General features: G+C 36.4%; 1 long non-coding RNA gene across 1 annotated transcript in view; it reads left to right on the top strand.

Annotated features, from left to right (window-relative positions):
- The first annotated feature begins 5,568 nt into the window (after positions 1–5,568).
- Positions 5,569–24,621, top strand: part of LOC143685945 (uncharacterized) — a 160,250-nt gene continuing 141,197 nt past the window's right edge. Inside the window, exon 1 of the long non-coding RNA XR_013176810.1 lies at positions 5,569–5,665. This is a non-coding gene — a long non-coding RNA (uncharacterized LOC143685945). The remainder of the gene's footprint in view (positions 5,666–24,621) is intronic.

The raw sequence follows: 24,621 nt of genomic DNA, 5'->3' as shown, positions 1-24,621 counted from the left end.
TCCTCCTTAAAAGGCTTCCAGTGATTAGATTAAGCATCACTCATGCAAAAGACACTCCCCTTGACTGATTACAAATGGAATCAGCTATGGATGCAGCTGACATGATCATGATTTAATTCTATGAAATGTCCTCCTTGCAACAGACAGGCCAACACTTGCCCAACCAGACAAACAGGTACCACCACCTGGCCTTGACACATGAACCTGACCATGACAGTATCCTAGTAGTAGAGAGTGAGACTCATGGATAATAAATAAATTGTTCAAAAGCACAAGAGTTGTAATTAACAGAGCTTAAAGCCAAAGCTCATTCCTCTAACACTGAATTCCATGTGTGTTCTCACATGCAGATCTAGACAATCTAAGTTCTCTTCCCCACTCATGGAGTCATTACATGTTCACCCCCTGCCAAATTCATATAACCAACACCAACTGAAGACAAGAGAAATTTAAACAATTGAATTTCAACATTTTGGGACAACGAGCCCACTCAAACCTAATCTTAACTGCTTCTTTGATGCAACAAGCTGCCCAGTGCTGATAATCATATTTCCATCTTGTGCCTCATTCCAGATTTTCCTTCCAACTGATCTATTAGTAATGGGAATAGAGTTGCAAAACAAGCATGTGCATGGTGCCATGGAATAACGAAGCAGAGGATGTTCAACTCCTGTGAGAGGCTAAGATGATCCATGAGAAGGTGTCATTTGAGCTGCCTAAAAGGAGTTACATAAATTTTAAATGATTCAAGAATCCTCAGCTATGGATTAAACAATGCTCAAAGACATAGAAAGGTACAAGAGAACAATATGCTCTCTCTGAAAACCTGAGGGTATGTCTGTGTGTGGATCAGCCCCATCAATGCTATTAACCAAAGGCAGGTCTGTTTGGAACATGTTAAGATGTGAGGGATTTTTTTCTGCTGTGCAAGCATGAAGTTGTGGGTATGAAAACAACCGAGTTACTAAGGATAAAGTTTAGTGTGAAATCTTGAATTGATATCTGCAATATGTACTCCCTAGGAGCACATATTGTTTTAGGGTACCTTCTGAAACTAATATCTGGAAAAAATATGCTATATTTATATATAAATCACATTTTAGTGTAGTGGCATAAAGGGCTAAGTGTTTTTACTATTCTTGGCACAGTGCTATTGTTTGCCTTCACTCTGGAGTTTTAGACAGAAAAGTAGAGCATTAGCAAAAAGAAATTAAATGGCTATGGTGTGACATCTTTTCTGCAGTTTATTATATTTTAATCCAAATTTCATTCTTTGTGGGTGAAGTCTATGAACAACAAAAATGTAGAGAGGGAAAGAGAGAGATTCAATATCCTTCTCCCCTTCAGGGATTCATTTACTGATAAAAAATGGCTATTCTGTCAAGAATTACAATCATAAAAAGAGATATCAAAAGATCCACTCTGTCTTTTCCCTTTCCAGCAAATCATTTCTGCTGTTCTTTTATGAAGCTATTCTCTCAGAAGACAAACGTTACAAATCTGGAAGATTGCATTTCAGCCGTGGAATGTGTTAGTACTATGGACCAGTTAATCTGTTATGCCAAGCTGTTTACATATTTTTAAATGTAAATTTTAGACATGGAGGAATCTGTACTTTCAAAAAAATGAAGATCTCAGGTTTTTGAGGCATATGAAGTTGTATGGACAGGAACTGATGTCTGGACAGCCACCTGTGGTCTTGTGAGGACAAAATCTTGAAAGAAATGAGCTATGCTACAGAGGAAGTCTGGCTCAAGGGAATTTTGGGCTACTGAAGTGCTGGGTTCCTAGGCTGGACTGTTAGTTAAATAGTTGTTTTAGTTCACATTTGTTGAATTACTTTTTATTTCAATGCCACACTTTATAACAGTGAATGCTTTTTCCTTTAAATTCTATTTGGATCTAGTTTGGATATTGTGACATCAGTCTTCATTCTTTGTTTGCCAATCCTCTCCGTATGCCCTATTTTATATTTAAGGCTTTTGTGAGTTTTGTCCAAGAGTTACGCTGGCAAGTACATTTCCAAAACTGAAATTTGAAAAAGGCAATCTAAGGGATTGTATTGTAGCATGTTCAATAGACGCTACGCTGTCTTAATAGACACTAGATAATACACATTTTTCTGATTTTCTGTTTTGCTTGGGTATTTTCTTCATTTGCCTCTCTTTTAGTTAATTTTTCTACTTTGCTGGTTTGTAAACTTTAGATTATGTTTTTAATGCTTTCATTGACTATGCCAATTTTTTATTTTATTTTTTTTGTATGCTGCATGGCAGGGTCACTTTTCATTCTCTTTCCATGTGACTATCCCATTATTACAGCACCATTTGTTGAAAAAAATATTTTTTTTGAAGTGGACAGGCCAGGAATCAAACCTGGGTCTCCTGCGTGGCAGGCAAGAATTCTACCATTGAAATACCCTTGCACCCCTAAAATTTTGATATCAGTGCCTTGCTATATAAATTTCTAACAGGCTTAAATTATTTAGTAACCCTCTGTTCCCCCCAAAGAAGATAACAACTCCTCTCTGCCCTTATGTATTTTAACTACCATGTTCCTTTTCATTGTTTACTTGAATCAGTTTTAAGTATAAAGTAATTCTTAATTTACAGTCAACATTAAATTATTAATATATTTCACTATTTTTTTAATCTCACTATTTTTCTAGCAGATGACTCCTACACTGTTAACTTCCTCATGCTACAATATCTCTTCAGCAATTATTTCAAGAAGGTCTATGGATCATAAACTCCATTAAATTTTATAGGTCTGATTTTTTTTTTTTTAACTCCATCCTAACTCTTGAACGATAGTATAACTCTCTGTGGAGCAGTTAAACAGACAGGTATTTTCACCCAATATTTTGAATCCTCTGTCTTTTGGCAAATACTTTTTATTATTGACTAGAAGTCTCCTATTTGTGTATATGTCTTCTTCTGTATGCAATTGCTTTATCTGCTAGATTTTGAGATTTTGTTTCTATCCTCAACATTTCAGAGCTTTACTAAAATATGTACAGTTATGGATTTATATTAATTTTACCTATTTGACACTCTAGACCATTTTAGTCTGTGGAAGCTTGTCTTTTCCACATTCTGGTAAATTCTCAGTCATTATATCTTTCAATATTGTTTCTTTGCACTCTCTGTTCTCCTCTTGTTGAATACCTTGTCGAATGGGAACATGCTAATCTATCCCGTATAATTCTGAATAAATTTTCATCTTTTTCAGAATCTGATCTGAACTCTCTGATATCTTCCAATCTTGAAGACATTTAATTACTTCTGCTTGTATATTCTTGTTTTTGTCTGCTTATTTTTCAATATTTCTTATTCTTTTTTATGGATGTTCTTTTTCTTTTTCTTTTATGAGCTCTATCCCCTCATTTATACATCCCCTCATTATATCTTTGAGAAACCTAAAATTCCATACTTTAAAATTATTACAGAAAGTTATTTTTGCCCCCTGCCTTTTTTAGCATGGTGGTTTTTTCATGGTTTTTCTTTTATTTTCCATTTTAATTTGCGGGCTCATCTTGTCAGGTATTTCCTTCTTCTCTCTCTTTCTCTGTCTCAGGCTCTCTTTACACTCACATTCTCTGTTGGATGATTATGTGATAACCTTTACCAAACCCTTGTGGGTGCTAAAAGGGACAGCTTAGAAGCCCTGGCCTACGGGCAAATGAGAATGTTGTGACTCTAATCGCTGAATCATCCTATAGCTTAACCCAGGCTCCAGCTGGCCAGGCCATGAGCTCACTTCTCCACCTCTTGGAAAACTGCAAATAAGCTATCACGCCAGTTAGCAAGTGTCAGTTGCGCCTGTATTTGTTTGCCTTCTTGTTCCAGTTTGCCAAAGCTGCAAGAATACAACACACCAGAGATAGGTTTCCTTTTTAGTAAGGAGATTTATTTAGTTAAAAATTTATAGTTCTTCAGAGGAAAGACAACTAGCTTTCATCTGAGGCTGTATGTGTTACATGGAAAGGACAAGGCAATGTCTCCTGGCCTTCTCTCCTGGCTTCCAGGTTCCATTGGCTGTCCCTGGGGGAATGCATTCTCCATCTCCAAACAGTCTGGGCTGAACTGCTTGGGCTGTGCTACCTTGAGCTCCTTTTCTGACCTCCTCTCTTTTAAGCCTCCAGCTAATTAAATTAAACCTCACTGATTATGGAAGGCACTCCCCTGGCCGACTGCAAATGCAATCAGCCATAGATGAATTTCACACACTGATGACTTAAGTCCACAGAAACAGAACAACGGGAGTCATCAGCTGGCCAAGTTGACACCTGAACCTAACTGCAACACCTTTTTTAACCAGTGGGGGAGCTCTACCTCACCCCTGATTTCAGGACTTGAGTTGGCTTGTCTCCCGTGTGAGGGTAGTAATTGTTCTCATAGGATTATAAAAACTGGTCTGCATCTGCTTGCAGATTTGAGCACAACTTTACCTCCTTATGTTCTATCCCGTTTCTCACAGAGGCATGTGAGAGCTGGTAAACCGTTTTTTAAATGTTCTCCTTCAAATTTTATATAAAAAGTGTTACACATTTGTGACAGAGTTGAGGACTCATATTATGAGTCATAATTGAATGCCAGTTTTTATATGAGTAATTCAATTATATCTGAATTTATATTTGGCTGAGTTAACTCCCACATGAAAACTCTTCAGCACACACACACACATGTGCGAGTACAAGCACACTATCTCACATCTGAAAATGAGAGCAAATGTAAACAAACAGGGCAATGTAGGACAGCTAAGATGGAACACAGACAGGTCATAATAACTGGATGCCAGATTTTCTTTTCTTTTGCTGGATGGCAGTGCATACTCCCAAAAGTAACAGTTGCTTTAATCAGGCCCAATACCTTGGAAGAGAACCCATGACAGCATAGTCTGTGATTGAATTCCCACTGCTTTCAAAATACTATTTTCCCTTGCTGAGCTGTCAGCAGTCAAAGGCAGAGACTGCAGATTGCTAATACATAGCTATAGTCTAAATGGCACGGCATATTCCTTAGTCTTGAGGAAATTGAAAAAGAAATCCCACACTGCCCATAGCTTGCAGTGGTTTCATGTTCAGAAATCAAAAGAAATTTTCAAATTGAAAATTTATGGCTGATGGAACTTTAGTAGAGTGACAGAAGCTCAAATGGAAAAACTATAAACAAATCTCAAGTGAAGGTCTTACCCAAGCCTATAGATTTTACATCTTGGGCTGAGCGGTCCAAGAACATATTTCAAAGTTAACAAACTAATACATAAAACCGTTCTTGAGGCAGCAAAGACAGTCTTCACCAGGCTTATTTAAATTGCTCTATTCCTAAGGGAAAGCTGAAGTCAAAATGTAATTTTTGTATGTGTGTGTCCAACTGTGCGTGTTCATCACTTGGTATTTTCTTTTCCTAAATGTTTTACCTTAAATCCAATTTCTTGGTGTTTTTCCTGACCCTAGATATTTAAAAATACATTTTGATGACAGGAAATCAGAAAATACCTTTTAAAAAGCACTATTTTTTTTTCACTTGAGTTTTCTTAGCATTACTATCTTGTTTATATTCTATAGAACTGACTCTAGACGAGAGCTGATCTGATGCTTCTTCAGAGAAATATTTACCACTCATTCCTGGATACAACATTGATGGGACATACTACTGATAAGGTAATTCCTAGGTTTAGTCCATTTATGGGTAGTTAATGTAGCTGCAATCCATGACCCTAGTAGAACCTATACTATTAGTAGGTGTCATTCCTTATTAGGTCACCATAAAGAGAGTTTAGTCTGGTCTGTACAAATCTATGAACACTAGTGGAAAATCAGTTTAAAACATAACATTGTGTTTGGCAGTAGCATCTGCTTTGTATGCAAAAGTCATATCTATTTAGTACTTAAAGGAATAAAAATGGCTAAAGAAATCTAGCCTGAAAAATTGTGCACGGTCTCAGGCAAATGAATTTTACTATACAGTTTCCATATAATTGTGCTACACACATTTAAAGTTATCTTGTGCATCCACTTTAACACACATTTATGAAGTTGCTACTACAGGCAAAACACTGGAAAGAATACAAACAGTGTTATTGACACTTTCCACAAAGAGCTGCAGATTCAGTAGGGGTCAAAAGAGAAACTTATACATAAAGGATTTAAATGTAAAGCAAATTGTAATAGGCATTTTAATAAATGCCCAATAAAATGCTGTAGGTACATAGGGGAATAAGGAAATAACTTACATTGGGAAAAAACAGCAGACCATTTCTTTAAAGAAATAAAGCTAGAAATGGTTTATGCAATTGATAAATTTACTGATTTTTGAGTATACCTAGAAATTTGAATTTTAAGCCTGCAAATAATATGTATTTTGAAGCTTCAAATACTGATTTGGACTTATTTTCAAATTAAAGTTTTCACCAAGTACTAATTGCTCAGAGATAGCACAATACTTAAAACAGTGGTATTTTAATGCATGTATCATACAACTAAATTTCTTTTGTATAGACTGGGTTTGACCTTGATCTAACCCAAGCAACAAGAATGCATTTCATCCATCTCATTTAATGCAGGTAATGATGATAAGGAGAAGAGGAGGATGGTAGCAGCTGACAGTCACTGACTGTTCAGTATTTGTTAGACAGTGTGCTAAGCTCTATACATATAATATATTTTTTAATTTTACAACAATTCTTGGAGACATATAGTGTTGTTAGCACCTCCTTATGAATAAAGGAATTGAAAGAAATATTATTGCAACTGTAAGTCCTACTTTAAGAATTTTAAATATTCAAAAGTCAATATTTGCATGTAAGAGAAGACGAGCAGTCATTATTGACTTTGCAAAAGTAGGGCCAATCAATCCTAAAGAACACCCAGGGCAATTTATAAGACTCCACAAGGGTTCCAGGCACTAGAGTAACTTGCCAGAAACCTACAACCTCCAGATGGGTCCTTGGTCCAGAGAAGTCCTGAAACCTAGCCCAGCCTCTCCAGAACATCAGATAGTTCCATCTCCCTACCCAATATTAGTGACAGACCCTTCCAATATCAAAAATTTAGAATTTCCAAAGCCTAAACATCCCCAATGAGAGGTATGGAAAGATCAAAGGTGATGGTGGAATTATACATAGAAGATAGGACTTAACAAATGAATATGAATGCTGAATCATTAAATTGATAACTCTTTTAGTCTCCAGTATTTTAGAGCAGCTAAAAGTAAAAACCTGAAGTTGTGAAATTGTAACACATGTCAAAGTCTGATATCTTATACAACTAATTATGGTGCTGTGCTTTGAAATTTATGACTTTTTTGTATATTTGTTATTGTTCACAATAAAAAGAAGAAAAAAGTCGATTGTGATAATAATTTAAAAAAAATTATTTAAGTATTTAAGCCTTTTAGCCTCCTATATTCTGGAGCAGCTAGAGGAAAAACATGAGAGGATCATATGGTAGCCCATGACAAACTCTGGGATCTGTCCTGTAACCACTTTTTGAAGAGTGCTTTAAAAACTATTCCTTTTTTATTTCTTTGCTTTGTATATATGCTTTGTATAAACAATAAGAAAGTTAAAAAAAAAGTCAGGCCAATCGAATAATAGGCATATATTTTGCACCTATGCTTCTAGGCACTGAAGTAGATGCTGAGTTATGAAGAAAAATAAAATCTTATTCCCTATCCTTAAAGAGACTATTCTCTAAGACATCTGAAGAAATAGTGACAATATAATAATACAATAATGTAAGAATTATGAGTACTAAAGTTGCATAGATAATGAAGAAGTACCTTGAGTCATTCTATGGTACTTACAATTTGGACTTTCTAGTCAAACTGTCATGATGATGGAACATAGCAGCAAAAATTTATGGAAAAGGAAACAATTATCATGATACATTAATTGCCAAAACTGTGAACAATATTTGCATAATCAGAATTAATTATCAATTTTTAAGTTTTGGATTTCTGTTTCTTCCTCTATAAAATGATGTTTTCTGCTATGTAAAGTGAGTGTAGGCATTAGATAAGATGGTGTATGTAACCTGCTTCGCATGAATAGATATCTAATAAATTATACCTATTAAGGGATGGCCACTCAGAGAGAGAAGAGATCACATATATAAAACAAGAAAATGATTATTGGAGAAAGGAAATAAGAATAAGAAAGATCCCTTAAAAGTTACAAATCCCATAAATGAGGCTTAAAATTTTTAATAAAAGTGTCAAAGATACAGTCAAGAATATCTCCCGGGAAGTAGAACAATAAAAATAAAAACAAAGATTAAAAACATACATGAAAATATCTAACAGGTATATAGCCAACTAATAGATAAGGGAAAACGAAGGAGGTAGAAATTCTCTGAAAGTTAATGTATCCTAGAACTGAAGGGTATGTATCTCTATAGTTATGATTCCATGGAGGGCCCTGGAGAAAAAAAAATGAAGAAAAATAAGAGATTCACACGACTGCGCCTCATCAAGAAATCCCACTACAACTGGGTAAGGTGCTAAAGAGGTCCCAGGAAAAGACAAAAGCCAGAAATGGAATTGGATGGCATTGCACTTCTGAAAATCAACACTAAGCTAAGAGCAACGGAACAATGGTTTTAAAATTTTGAAAAAAAATGATTTCTAAACTATAATTCTCGACTAAGCATTTTATAAATGTATAAAAGGAGGGCAAAGACATTTTCAGACATGAATGGTCTCAAAAATTTTACCTCCCATGTACTCTTTTTTTTTTTTTTGCACAAGCAGGCACCGAGAATCGAACCCGGGTCTACGACATAGCAGGCAGGAACCCAGCCTGCTGAGTCACCGTGGCCCACCTTCTCCCGTGTACTCTTAACTAGAATGTGCTATGAAAAATTTAGGGAATAAACTAAAGTGGCAGACACATGGGGTCTAGGAAACAGGGTTTAATGGAGAAGAGCTAGCAGGGGTGGGTGGTGCCTGGTGGTAAGAAGAATCCATGACAGGCAGCTGTATAGCTAAGACTTAGAGAAGAGCCCATTTAGATTGGGGCAGGTAGGGCTCTATCCAGGGAGCTGAGGAATAAAACTACATGTACGTAAACATGGCCCAGGAATGTGTTCTCATACGTTAGAAATATTTGGAGAATAAGTTGTAATGGAATATTTGGAAAATAATACTGAATTGTTTGGAAGATATGTTTAGTGATTTAGAAAACAATTTTAATCTTTACATCGAAAACTAGACAATAAATGAAGCAAATATAAAATCCCTGAAAAACAAAAAAATCGTATAGGTTAGGAAACATTATAAAAGATTACTTGGTGCTTCAGTGAACAAAATTTACATTATAAAATAAACATTGCTGACTAAAAAGGCAGAATAGAAAAAAATTCATACAATTTAACCATATTAGGAAGGTGCAGGGAAGGGAATAAAGAGGATGTAGGCTGGAATCATGCCTATTAGAATGCTAAATATTTGTTTGCCATAAATAAAATCTAAAATTGCTTACTACAAATAGCAATAGAAGCGTGTTTTTTGAGAAACAGAATTGCTTGCCTCTGAGAAGGAGGTATGGGCTGTAGGGACAAATAGAGGACTGTTCCTTCTTGGTATGTCCTAGTAAAATTATTTGTATTTTAAATGATGTGTGTGCTTGTAAAACCGTAACAAAAATCAATTTTGAATATTAACATAAAGTCATAGCTTCCCAGAGGAATAAATGCATTCTGCCTTTTCACTTGCTCAGCTTTATCCCTTAAAGAATGAAATCATGTTTACCTTCTACACCTGCTGAGCAAGTCAACTGATCATCAAACCCATATCTGGAACCCACTCCAACTAATATACACTAAACACATAGTTTCACCTGCTTACAGGTGCGTAAGATATCTTTAATATAGGGAAGAGCCACCTTTTTGTGCAGTTAAAAAGGAACAAGTTTTAATTGAAACGAAATGCATTTATAAGGTAGTACTATGATACAAAGGCATTGCCATGTAGCAGTAATTATTCAGCAAATGTTTAGATGGTGATAACGATAATGCAGGAAAATAAAAAAAGAGAGAACCCAGCATAATTGGAACTCTGCCATGCCAATTAAGCTTGAAGTACAATGGTCTCATACCTATTGAATATCAGAGTCACCTGGGCCCAAAGAGAAATGATGATTAGTTTTACAGGGCAGGCCTGAGGGCAGCAAAGGGCACTAGGCACACACGCTCTCACTGCAAACACCTTTTAGGGAGAGTGGCTGCCTTCACAGCTCCTCGTTGTTCGGGAACAGGAGTCTGATTCAGAAACTTTCAATGAACTTGGTTTCAAAACCAGTACCTGAAACATCTGAACTCCTTTAACAAGAATAGCAATATGAAGAGAAAGACAGCGAGGGAAAGAGCACCAGAGAGAAGGAATGAATTGGCAGTTCCTAGCGAAGGTGAAGTTCTGATGTAAGAACGGTCTGTTTGGCCACACTGGACCAGCCCCAAGCTGAAATCATGAGGACACAGACACGATGAACAAACAGCAGCTATGAGGTAAGAAGTGAGGGCTTGGGTATTATATGTTTGAGGAAAACACGTACTTTTGGATATGGACACTGCAGAGGGGGCCAGTCAGTCATCAAGAAATAGAAAGCGAGATTGCACAGATACATGGCCTGTCCCATCGAGGTCCGAGGTCATTAGTCTGCGGTTACTCTGTCCCTAACTCAGCTAATGTTAGGTCTTGAGAAAGTTAATCTTTGTTTTAAAAATAAAATCAAACAGCAAAAATGCATTTCTTTATCTGTAATGTGAAGGAGCTGAATTGCGTCTCAGTTGTTACCTCCAACTGTAAATGATGCTGTTCATTAATGAGCCCTTGGAGAGGAGGCTTGAAAGAGTGAAGTGAGAAGCTTCAGAAGGCAAATTTCTTTCACAGGCATTTCGAGGTCTTTTTATTACAGGCAAAAATATCCTTATAGCAAGCATCAGAGGATCTGCCGCCTCGCATCGTATTGACTGAAATAGTTTTAATAGCTTTTTCTTTCTTCAACTTAAGACATGCTAGTATTATCATTGATAATATTTTTCTAGCCTCAACTCAGTGTTTTTCAGGGTTTTGGGGAGCTTTAATGAATGCTGCCTGATATTTACTTCTTGCGCCGGATGTTCCCTATCAGATTGCCTGCTGCAGCATTTTGATTATTTCTGTTTTGAAGCCTCATCTTCCAAATTGCTTTCTGGGTGGGTATTTTGGGCAAGCAGATAAAAGTAGGCTTGTAATCTCGTAGGGTGATTCAGGGATTAGGGCCCTGCATTGAGCCCCTCGCTTATAGCCTGCTCAGCTTGCCTTATGAAACCCTGTTCCAACTGTCCAGAGTGCCATCTCTGGTTTAATACTGGATAGCAGAGAACCTTCTATTGGAACTTTGAAATGTCGATGGATTTTTACTGCTCTTCCTCTGACGTCAGCATTAAACTTCTAGTCCAGAGCTCTAACCTTGTAGACACCTAGGGAGTCTTTATAACGCCGAGGACTCATCTTTGGAGACTTATATGGTCTTTTTTTCAAGTTTTCCAGATGGTCTGATTGTGCAGTCAGGTTTGAGACAGAGGGAAAAAAGTTACAAAGCACTGTTTCTAAACCAAAGTGCTTTAATAAAGCAAATAAATCCACTGAGATCTGCTAAATGAAGAAGGGAGTGATAAAGGGAGTGAAAGAATGGAGATGCATTCGAGAGAGGGTGGGTTACATTAGGACTGGGAGTAGAGTGGGAGAGAGACTAGGGTATTTGGGTAAAATTCTTTAGAATCTGAAGTTTGCATGCAAAATTTCAGCATAAAGATCTCTATAACAAGGCTTAAGAAAAGTTAGGGATCTTTAAAGTTACCTTTGCTATTTCTCAAATCCCTTTAACATTACACTGCATAAGAATAAGATTCAGCCAAGGGCCTGTGGGCCAGGGCTAATTTACATACTGGGTCCCTTGATGCTACCAAGGTCAAAGTTTTGGAATGTTCATTCTACAGGTACAATCAGGTTGAAATACAAATAAGTTTTTGACTGTTGGCTTGCTATTCAGACTGTAATAATCCTGCTCAGAGCTCTGGACTGTGCCCTTTCTACTAGATCAGACAGTTGTCAGTAGTTCTAAGAAGGTAAAATAATCTATTTTTCCTGATTGTCCTCCTTCTGGAATTCATTGAATCTGAGGCCTGCGTTAGCTGCTTGATATGGTTCTCTTCTTTTTCCCAACCTGTCTGGCTTCCAATTTCATTGTTGGTTGGGCTGCCACAACTTTGAGGATTGCTGATGGCAGAGTCACCAGCGCAGCATCTGGAGAGCTAGGTACTGTGTGGAGTACAAGCCGGAGTTCGGCTTGAGGTGACTCCCTTGTGAGCAGTCAAGAATGCTGTTCGTTTCTAATTCTTGCTTCTGTAAGCCCATAGGAAATAAATATGAGAAACATGGCCCAGAGGAAAGAGTTCTGAATCCTTAACGGTGGTTCCCTGATGTGGAAATCACCCTTTCTTTTCCCACCTAATAAAAGTAGCTGCTTTAATTTATCTCTGAGGCGGAATTGAGGGTGAATTGCCTTTTTTTTGCTGTTGCAAAGGGAAGGGGAATGTCTCCAGGGTGCATTTTCCCATGGAAAGGCTTTAGCGAAAGTGAAAAGCCAACTGATAGTAGACTTAATTTACGTGCATTGTAAAGACAGCTGGCTTCTGCGGCTAATTGGCGTGTGGTCCATTAATACCGTAGAGTCGGAGCAGACCGCTCCCGGGTCAGTCACTTAAGGGAGCCTCGGGAAATGCAAATTCCCATCCAGCAGCGTGGTGGAATAATGAAACTGTCGGAAGAGTAATGAACTGAGGACTTGTACATACACAGTTATTAAAATGAATTTTAATTTAGTTTCTGATTCATAATATCTGTTAATTTCAACGTGGTTCAGTTCCGTTTTCTGTAAGGCTTTGGAAAAATTCTCTCGGTTTAAATCAGGTTAATCCGCAGCATGAATATTTCATGTTGATTTCCCTCCCCTACACCCCTATTGGTTTGTCCTTTTAATTTTTTCTTTTTTAAAAATAAAAATTTCTGAAAGCTAGAGTGTTGTCCTGAAATCCTGAAGGACATATAATCTTCTTTTGAGGATTGGGTTCTTCTCGAATAATATGATGTAAGGTGAAGACTTTAATCCTAAAACCTCTCCAAATCTGTTCAAATCAGAGTGTGTAGGGCACCCATGGATTATCAACCTCCAGGTATTTAGAGGTCACCAGTGCTTACATCTTTTAGCTCTATATTATTTGATGTCTCAACTAGTTTTGCTGTCAAGTCTTTTTTTGAAACATGGGGTGATTACCCTTATAAGTTAGATTTTGTTTCTTGACTCCATTGTTTGATTTAATGAAAGGCTGCATAACATGAAGATAATATTTTCAAGTTTGAAGTATAATTTCAGACAAGAGGTGGGCTGGTGTCTATTTGCCACTAACAATGTATGTGACTTGAACTAGTTGATTGATATTTATAATTATCTGTTTCTGTTGTATATAATAATTTGTATGATTAAAAGAGATCTTTTATTTGGAAGATCTAGCACAAAATCAGGCACAGGGCAAAAGTTGAATTTATGGTAAATACTAGTACTAGGACTATGAAAAAAAAAAAAGGCCATGAATTAAATTCCTGGGGTGTCTATTGACTAGAGACTGGAAAATTATAAGAAGGAACTTTGTGGGTTAATAGATGTATTTTACATCTTGATCTGGGTTATGCAAATGTTTTACACCTTGACCTGAGTTGTGTATATTTGCAACAGTTCACTGAGCTGTGGACTTATGACTGGGACATCCTATTAATTTACAAAGCGTGCTCTATGATAACAGCTTCTTATCATTTAATTGCTTTAACTTAAGAATCTTCCTAAACATCAGTGTGGTATTAATAAAATTTATATATTCATATAGATATAAATATGTCAGTGTTGTTAGAAGATAATGTATGTGCCTAGATTTGAGAGTGTAGTGGACTGAAAAATTATAACATATAGTTTGTTTCGATTATAAAAGGATGATTTTGATAGTGGAAAATTTGGAAAATCAAAAAAGCTAACAACCTAAATAATTACTTTTAAAAATGTAATTGTGTAGGGCGGGTGATGGTGGCTCAGTGACAGAGTTCTCCCTTGCCATGCCGGAGACCTGGGTTCCATCCTTGGTGCCTGCCCATGTAAAAAAAAAAAAAAAAAAATAGTATTGTGTCGAGAAAACCGCAGTTAATATTGTGCTAAATAATCTTTTTGTATATATAGACAAATATGTATAGGCAGTATTCATATTTTAATAACATTGTACCATATTTAATCACTGCAGCACGGATAAATCACCATTTTTTACTTAATGCTGTTTTATATTTCTCTATTTTAAGTACTTAAACATGATTTTTAATGTCTGCAGAAAATTAGACAGTATGGACATATAATTTATAAATAATCTCTTATTTTGGCATTTTGACTTTCTACTTTTGATTCAATTTAATTACAGTTACCCTAAAATGAATATTTTTTTTAAATTTGAGCACATTTCCTTAGGAGTAGAATTTCTGGGCTAAAATATATGTACAAAATATATGTACATTCTAAGACCTTTGATAGCTGTACTCAAATTATCCTTCCAAAAGATTGCTGTTGTTTACATTCCTGCCTACAGTGAATCAGAGGCCATTTCTGCACATGCTCGCCAGGGATGAATATGTAAAAACTAAGTTTTCCTAAAGCTGTAGGCAGGACACGACATTTTAGATCCTAATGTTTTGGTTATTAGTGAGGCTAAATACATAATAAGATACATAATTTCTGAATATACTTTTGTCTACATTTTCTATAGCTGTTTTCCTATAATTATAATTGTGTTACATGAGCCAGTTATATACATAGGGTTTTAGGAGGATTGGCACTCTAAATTAGCTAAGCCAGGATTTGGTCAATGGACAATAGCTGGTTCACATGAGCTCATATTCCCATAATTTCTAGCAACCTAATTCAGTAGTGGTTTCTCAAATAATGATACTGATTTTCTTCTGTGCTTCAGTGAAATACAAGGTGTCAAACCTTTTTTTAATGAAAAATGAAGTGATTCACCCTGACAGCTCTACTGGGCAGCAAATGTGAAACCTCAGCAAACATATAGCCTTTCTTCTCCTCTTCTTTCTGACCATTATTGTGAAGATTAGTGGAACCAATAAACCTGGGTTGGTGAGTGGAGAGAGGGGATAGAATGGTCCTAGGGCATGTGGGGCCCTCAGTAAAGAAAAACATTCAATGATACAATGTATTATAAAATTAATGGGCCATGTGAGTGATTTGTTGAAGAGTTGGCAAAATGGGAAGTGGAGAGGCATGCGTTCAATTATTGAAGTGCTATTAGCTGGAACATGTGAATGATCTCTGTATCCAAACACCTTTTCCTATTTTAATCTGGAAACCATCTCTTCTTTTCTTTGCAATCAAACGCACAGTTCCTGGCTAATTTCAGATCTCACATAAAAAGAAATGTAGCAGTACTCCTATTGCTCACAATGACGTGGATCTTTGGATTCTGCTTGTGTTTAAACAATGTAGATCTTGCTCTGCAGCTCCTAATATTGCTTTTACTTAATGTTGGTTATATCATCCCTTATGGCCTTGCCTGTTGGCAGTGTCTACTGACTTGCAATGACTCTTTCAAAAGGCTGCTACTGTGCTTTGATGATGGCCACAAATGGACGTCTTATCCAAGGTATTTGGGCAAATATGAATGATGATTCATTTGCCAGTAAATTTAATTCATTAAATTTACTATTTGGAGTTTTATAGTTAAGACATAAAGCCGTGCATTTTCTTGAACTCTCGAGGCCATGATTGCATTTCTAGAATGGCCTCTTTCAGTGCAGGCAGTGCTGTGACACCTTCCATGCACTACCACTTCTAGGGAAGATAGGCCAAAGGTCTTGAGGGCAAAATGAAAAAAGTGGCCCCATTTATGCAATAAATGCCTTGACCCTCCTCTCACAAACTAAAACCAATATATATTATTACGTGATTTGTAGACCAGAGGAAACACCATCAGAGGAGACCGTTTTGTTACAGAGCAATGATCTAAAAGGTCCTAGAAGCTCTTGAGGATGGCTAGATATTGGATATAGAGTCGGCAATGACAGTGGGTAACAGCTCTGGTTTAGACACTGCAGACATATGGGATAAAGACATGTGTCCTTTCTCCTGCCACCCTCAGGTACCCAGGCAGTACTACAGACAGAAACACGTGAAAATAGATGCATGAGTCCACTCAAGTCCACAAGGGTCAGCTGTGGACCGTCGGTGGTCCTCAACTTATCCCATTCACAGTGTGAGTAAAAGTTGCCCTAAATCAGTGTTAGTGCCATTCTGGTGGCATATTATTCAACCTCAGGAAAATAAAATATTGTGCACTGGCTAGTAAGAGCAATCTGCTCACCAGTCCAGCACTGGTATTAGCACAGATATTTTATTCTCGTTTTATCTTCTCATTGTAAAAATATTAAAATGTTAAATTCCAAATTATATATATATATATATTTGAAGGCAGCCATGACACAATTCAGTGATGTGCGTACCATACCCAGACTACTATAAAAAAATGAATAAAGTAAAAATTGGAAGAGAAAGAAAACCTTTCTTATAAAATAATGCTAAATAATATATATAGATACACCCTCCTCCAAAGAGGACAGCTTAGTTCCGCCCTCCCCCCTTTGATTGTGGGCTGTGCATAGTTACTTGCTTTAAATGAATAGAGTTTGCAAAGAGCAAAATGGTAACTTCAAAGTGGAGGAAACTGGCAAACTTTACCTTGGCCAGGTGATGAAAGTTAATATCAGTGATAAGACAGATTGATACCATGTATTTTCTGCTATGAAGTGATAAGAAGGGCAGTTCACCCCTAGGGTAGCCTCCCCCTAAGTCTAGAGTTCCAGACAAATCATGAGAAAATACCAGGCAAATCTAAAGTGACAGACATCCTACAAAATACCAACACTATCAAGGACTTAAAAACAAGAGAATGAGAAACGCTCACAGATTAGAGAAGATTCAGAAGATTTGATGGCCAAGCGTAATATGATATCTGAGATTGGATCTTGGAGCAGGAAACAGGCATTAGTGGACAATGGTGAAATCAAAATAAACGTTGTAATTTAGCTAATACTGTACTAATACTCATTTCAAAATGTGCTATGGCTATGTAAGATAGTAACATTCAGATGAAGCTGGATAAAGTATATGTGGAAATGCTCTTTACTGCCTTTGAAATTTTTCTATAAATCTCAAATTATTCCAAATGAATGCACTTTAAAAAAAAATTTAGTTTGCTCATTGCCTGTCTCTTTTTTCCTTGCAAATATTTTCTTCAAACAAAAGTTTTCCAACTCAATGTGATTTAATGTTTTACACTATATGATTGTACCACATTTATTTTGTTTCAAAATAATTGAAAGTAAGTATTCATAAAGACCTTTTTAGTAGGAGAATCACATTTTTGAATATTTTAATTTAATTATTTCAATGTCACTGAATAAATTGTCATTTTTTCATCACATTTTGTTCAGAAAGCCTCATTTTCCAGGAGGTTTATTTACTAAAGATATTTCAACAAGTAAAAATAAGTCAAAAAGAAAATGAATTTTAAGGAAAAAGTAAGGCCTTCATATATATATATAATATATATGGTATATATTATATATGGTAATATATATCTCACCAGCTTCCTTTCAGAGAGTTTATTGGCTCATTTTAAAGTGGTAATTGGTATCTGAAAGCCAACAGGACTCAAGAGCATAAGTGATCCAGTTGAATCTCAAGGAGTAGATGAAAAAGTCCATTCTTTTGAGAAGTGAAGTATCTAGCCCCAGAGGACAGACAACTGGAGCAGAGTCAGATGGAAGGTCCCAAGAGAAGTAAGGATGTTTAAAAAAAAAAAAATAGCCACCCTGGCAAATTGACCCCTGTATCCTAGGTAGGAGGGGGAAAAATGTTCTTGATCCATTCCTGTGGGTGTGGACACAGTATACATAAGACCTTTTGAAGAAGTTACTCTGGTGAAAGTGTAGCCCAAGCTGAATCAGGATGGGTCTTAAGCCTACCACGGAGGGCCGTAGAGAGAAGGCTACGCAGAGAAGCCCCAGGAGCAGCGGAAGCTGGAAGTCCACAGAACCTGGAGGAGTAGAGAGGTATCACCTCCCCACGTGCATTGCCATGGGACAGAAAAGCCAGGGATGAGGATTGCCAGTAGCCAGGCCCGGAATGCTGTGGTCTTTAGAAAAAAAGCATTGTCTTGCTGATACCACGATTTTGGACTCCTGGCCTCAAAAACTGTGAGCCAATGCATTCCCATTGTTTTAACTAACCCACTGAAGTATTTATTTTAGCAGCTGAGAAACTTCATTACTTATTCTTCTCAAATCATCAAGTTCTTGCATAGAGATCTACAAGAAACCATTCACCCAATCTCAAGATTATTTGAAAACTCAATTATGAGTTTTGGGTCAGACTGAGTCACTGAACATCTGGGCGTCAGTTTCATCAAATAAAAGAAGAGAATGTGAAACTAGGTTTGTTTTTGTTTTTTGTTTTTTAACATGAGCAGGCACCGGGAATCGAACCTGGGTCCTCTGGCATGGCAGGCAAGCATTCTTGCCTGCTGAGCCACTGTGCCCGCCCAAAATTAAGTATTTTTGAAGATTCTTTCCTTTGAATTTCTAGGCTGGTAATTACCAATGATTTATATGCTTCTTAAACTTGCAGAGAAATATTTGATTAGCACTTGCTATCAAATGTGCATAGCAGGCCTGTAAGATTTCTAATAAATACTTGTCTCGTCTGTTTCCCTTCAACCCTGGAGTTGGAGGAGCTACGTGCATTGCAGACTTCTAGCCAATAGGAGGAATTGTGATCATTCTACCTATCTTCCTGAATATATTCAACTGAAACATGCTACCCATTCCCATTGCTGAGGTTTCCCTACAGGATAGACTTCATGTTTCCTGGTTTAGAAGCATCATGCTTTGTTCATGCTTACTTTATGAGGGCATGAAGAAAGCAGACTTTGGTTATTGTGCCAGGACCTAACAAGGTCTCTAAGTTGTTACTTTAAACCAAACCATTTTTTGGCTTTGAACACTTAGGAAACTAAAAGCCTAATTCTTTCATGATGGGGATGGAGTAATATCACTCCGCACTATTTGACTTCTGTGGAATATTGTCACTACCATGTTGAAGAGCCCTTTCCATTATCTGCTTGCCCTATTCCAACTCTTTTCCTTACCTTATCTGAATCTTTCTGTTGCCTTGAGGTTTCCTTGATTTTTTTTTCCCTTAACTTCTCCAAATTTACAATGATCTAGATCTCCTTTAAATTCTAATGATTTTGAAAGTACTATCACTAGAAACTTACAACATAGTGCTGTGTGTGCTGTGTATATGTGTGTGTGTGTGTGTGTGTGTATTTGTGTGTGTGTGTAACATTTTGTAGGTCACAACTTCCAGAATGATGAAGCCTGAGTCATAGTTCTATCACTCACTAACTATGGAATTTAGGACAAGTTATATGACCTCACAAAGCCACATTTATTCTGTAAAATAGTTGAAAGAATTCCTTTACAGGATTGTTGTGTGGCTTAAATGAAATACACATCCTGTAAAATGCCTTGCTCTGATAAGGGTTTAATTTATTTCTAACTTTTCCCTCCCACTTGTTGATTTATGATTTTATAAAATAAAGTTTGTTAGACAAAGGATGTCAGCAAAAATGGAAGCATTGGAGAAAATTAAATGTGGTAAGTTTAGCATATATCCAACACTTGGTCCAAAGAAAGGTAGGGCTCAGTTTCTAAGAATCCTACTTAATAATGTTTGCCATATTAAATCAGATTTATTCTACTGCCTTAAGCTTAATGCTTTTTTGGCTCAGTGACTCTTTCCCGATCTTTATATAACATTTTTAATTAGAATTTTTTTTTAATACCCGAATTTCCTCTCAACTCCCATATTTCTGTTAAAGACTAAGCTGGTTGTGGATGAGACATCATTTAATGGCCTAGGAGGCTACAGAATGCAGTATGCCCTGTTTTTATTGGCAGTAGTCTAAACTGCCAACTCTGCGAGGAACATAACATGAAATTATCTTTTTTTGATAGCTTTAAATATCACTCACCTAGTGTTCTGATGTTAATTATATTCCCTTTTGCTAGAGGCTACTCAGTTCCCCAAAATGCCCAAAGATAGTATCTGAGTAAAAAAACAGAATTAATTGCGAATAGTAGATATTCACATTTACCTAAAGTAGTAAATTTATATTAATGCCATACATAGGGATCAATCATCCTGAAGTTGACTCTTTAGAATCTATAAATCTCCAGAGGGTCAAGTAATGTGGAAATCATGGTCTCATCAGCACACTGAACGCTTTGTTTTCATTTCAGCTGTGGTAACCAGGTATTATATTGTTCAAAGGCACGTTTTCTTGCTTATGAGAGCAGAGGATAAACTTTTGAAACTGTGTAGCAGTGGCAAATATCCTTTTACCTAGTCAGAAAATTTGGCCTTTTAAATCTTTCACCTCCTCAATCACAAAGGACCATTTCCCTTGAGGAAACTATAAAACTAAAAAAGATGGTGAATTCTTTTGGAAATTGGTTTCTCATATTTGAGAAAGATAGCTAGGGTTCCTGATGAAGCCATGCCTAGAGAAATCTCATACTCTTAACATTCAGCCAGCATTGTTGCCTGTTCTTTATAACCTCAAAATATGCTTAGAAAAACAATACTGGGAAAAATGCAGAACAAATAACAGATAAGGAGACAATATCTATACTACAAAAAAATCCTTACAAACTGTCAAGAAATAGGAAAAAGATTAAAAAGAAAAGTGATCAAGAAATAGAAACACAATTGACAGGAAAGCAAAACAAATGGTCAGAATACAAATAACATAGTCAAACTCGGTAGTAATCAGAGATTAAAAGAAAAAGTAATGGTGAAATAGTGCTTTTATCCATCAGAATGGCAATTTCTTTTTTTTCTTTTTCTTTTTTTTTAGAGTGATAAAAACAGTTGCTGGCAGGGGATATACAGAAAAGTTTATGCTTGTGAATTTCTTTTGGAAATAAAAATGGTTGTCAATTTTAGACAAGTGTGAAGCAACACTTTCTAAAATTAAAAATATCTTTAACTCGAATAATTCCACTACTGGGGATCCATGTCAAAGAGATATAGACCCCTGTTAAAGGCTTTATACACATGATATTTTCTGTAGTAGTGTTCATAGTGACAATAAGTAATTTGAGCAGCATGAATGACTGACAATAGCATACCTTAATGAACTATGTACACCCACAATATGGAATTTAATGTAGGCATTAAACGGAAAAAAAAATACAACTGTATCAGTTGACCTGGAACATTTTCTATTAGTTAGTATTACAAAAACAATATGATATAGATAATATAATATTTTAAATAAATTAAGATATGCATATTTGCAAAGATAATTGTGAATACCATTCTATTTTATACATAAATATGAATATTTATCAAATATAAGACTTTTAACCCCATTTTGTATGGATAAGTGAGGTGGGAGCAGAGTATGGAGGAATGCAGGACTCAATACCAGCGGTTTAATATGGATTACCTGTGGGACTGAGGTGATGGGGTAGTGGAAGTAGGAGTCAAAGAAAAGTGAAGTGAGAAGATAACTAAAGGAAAAACTATTGCAATAAGGTACAGTATACATGTAATATCGCCTTAATTTGCTGCGTCTGCTATAGAAAATCCCACAAACCATCTGGATTAAACAAGAATTCCTCTCACAGTTTGGGAGGCTAGAGGGTCAAAATCAAGGTGCCGACAGGACTGCTCCATCCCCGAGGTCGGTGATATTGGGTGGCAGCAGCTTGCTGGCAGAACTCAGCCTCTACCTGTACCTCAGGACTGGCTGTCTCCTGCTCCTACTCCTCCTTTCCTGACTGTTCTCATATTGCGCCAGCTTAGGATTCCAGTCCTATTGCGTTAAGTTCAGTTTGGCTTCACGTTAACGAATAGGATCTTCGAAAATATTAGTTACGAACTAGTTCACATCCACAGGATGGGGGTTAGGACTTGAATATGTGTTTTTGGTGGACATGATTCAATCCATAACAAATATAATGCTGTTTATGTTGCAATTTATATGCAAGTGCATATATGGTTGCAAAGCTTCTTTATTTTTTAAAGAGGATTAACTTTTTTATTAAAGAGAATTAACTAATATCTACTAAACTCACAGTGTATATTATACATTATCAAATTAATAGAAACTAGTTGTAGAAAACCTTAGAAGGTGATTTTCCTTGTAAGGTATATTGTTTGAATGGGGGTAAGAGGTAGAATGTATAGTGGGAGAAGAGACCCTAAAGTTGCCAAAACTAATAGCAATTGTCATTACGTAACTTTTTAATACACTTTCCATACATGCTTTATCCCGGCTTGTATATATGAAACATTTTGCTAAGTTAAAACATGATTTATGTTTTTTTCAATATAAAAACAAATAAATAAAAGCTTAAAATCACTTAAAACACACACACACACACACACAGGGTTATAGTTTGGGGAGCTCCATGCATTGCAGGCTTCTAGTTAATAAGCAATGCATGAATACAGGAAGTTTGGGGAGGATTCTAGTCTGACGTTTTACACTGTGTAGAGCTTGGGGTTGAAGTGGAGAGGGATATTGGGGAGGGGGAGGAGGGAATTGTTGTTTTGTCTCTGTGTACCTGTCTATGGTATTATTTCCCTTGTGTAGCAAGCATTACATCAACAGAACAATATTTAAAAAAAGAAAAAAGGAAACATAATTCAGAAGATGAGTTTGACATACATCATATGCTTAGTTAAAAATCTTCACCCCTTGAATTCAGATTAGAGGCCCTCTTTCACACAGCCTTCCTTCTTCCTTGTGTTTTCCATCCTTTATCAGAGATCACTTAGACTCTGTCTTAGCACCAGGTGCTCAGGACTTTGACCATCGTAACTGTATAATTGTCTATTTACTACGTGACTAATTCCTTCACTAGACTTGGAATTCCTGTATTTTTAATCTTATTGTCTCCAGGGCCTAGCATAGTCCCAGACTCTCAGTAGAAACACAAATTCCTGTAGAATCTTATTACTTTCACTATTTTATTTTAATAAGGTAGCTAAGTAAATAATATGGACTAAAACACTCCTTTAAAAATCTAAACTTAAAGAATCCAAATCCAAGAAAAATATGAACTAACATCATGAGCCACTAAATAGGAACTGAATGTCAAGTTCAAAGATGGGAGATTTATGATCAGAGGAAGACAGACATCTCAGAAAAAAATTTAATGCACGTGCGGCTTCGAACATGTCTGGCTTCTCAAAATCTATGTCCAGGGTGTGGTAGATTGTATCATAGTTTCAATTCATTGCTGCCGATCTTGTGAAAAGAATTTACATCTCCAGCACACAGATATCAAGGCTGGAACTCATGTACATTGCAGGTGGAGTATTAATTGGTACAGCCATTTTAGAAAAGTATTTGCTGTTACCTGCAAAAGCTGAACATGTCTATGTATAGATGCTATGCCCTAATAACTTTATTCCTAGGATTATTTTCAATAGAAAATATGTTTACTGACAGGCATTTATAAGATACCACGATTATGCAGAGGCATTAGTAATAATAGCCTGAGTTTAAAAAAGCCCAAATTTTCATCAGTAGCAGAATAAATAAATAAATTGTGGTAAATTCAGGCAGTGGAATACCACATAGAAATTAGAATGAAGTGTCAGCATCCACAATGATCCAACGATATGGATCAGTCTCACAAACATGATACTGAGTGAAAGCTCCCTGTTAGAGTTCCTACTGAATGATTCCATCTTTATAAATTTCAGAAACAGGCAGGACAAATCTATTGTGATATAAATCAACATGGTTGCTACCTTTGGGGTGGCAGTTAGTAGAAGGGGGCATGGACAGGGCTACTGAAGCATTGGGAACCCATTTGATTTCTTGATCTGCAAGGTGGCTCCATAGGCATGCTCACTTTGTGACCAGTCATCCAGACGCACCTATTAATTGGCTCACGTTTCTATAGGTATGTTTTACTTTATTAAGCTTTTAAAATATAACACGTTTTTAAACGTAGAAGAAAATCCCTTGAGGATATGTGCATGTGCTTGGAATTGACTGGATTTGCTAATTTTTGCCCCAGTTTAAATGCCTCTATTCCATCTGCAAGCACCTTTAAATCTGACCAGTAAACTAATGGAATGCATTTGTAAGATAAATAGACTGGTGAACCAGTCTCAAAAGCTAAAATCTATTTCTAACGTTAGGAAAAAAAACCTGAAAGCAAACAACCTCTATTCACCATCATAAGAAGCTTTCTATGGTGAGAATTTGTAGATATGCATCGTAACGCATATGCTATGCCAAATACTTCTCAGTTATGTAAATATCATACTTAAAAAAAAACTCTTTCAGTAAACACTTATGTGCTTATCTTGTGTCAGAAATTTTTCTTAATCTTTATTATCTTATTTAGTTCAGGGTACTTTATCTTGATCTCATAGGTAAGA

This window comes from Tamandua tetradactyla, chromosome 6 (genome assembly GCF_023851605.1).
Source record: "Tamandua tetradactyla isolate mTamTet1 chromosome 6, mTamTet1.pri, whole genome shotgun sequence".
NCBI classification, from domain to species: Eukaryota; Metazoa; Chordata; class Mammalia; order Pilosa; family Myrmecophagidae; genus Tamandua; species Tamandua tetradactyla.
Note: the sequence above shows the minus strand (reverse complement) of the source record. Positions and strands in the feature narration are given on the sequence as shown.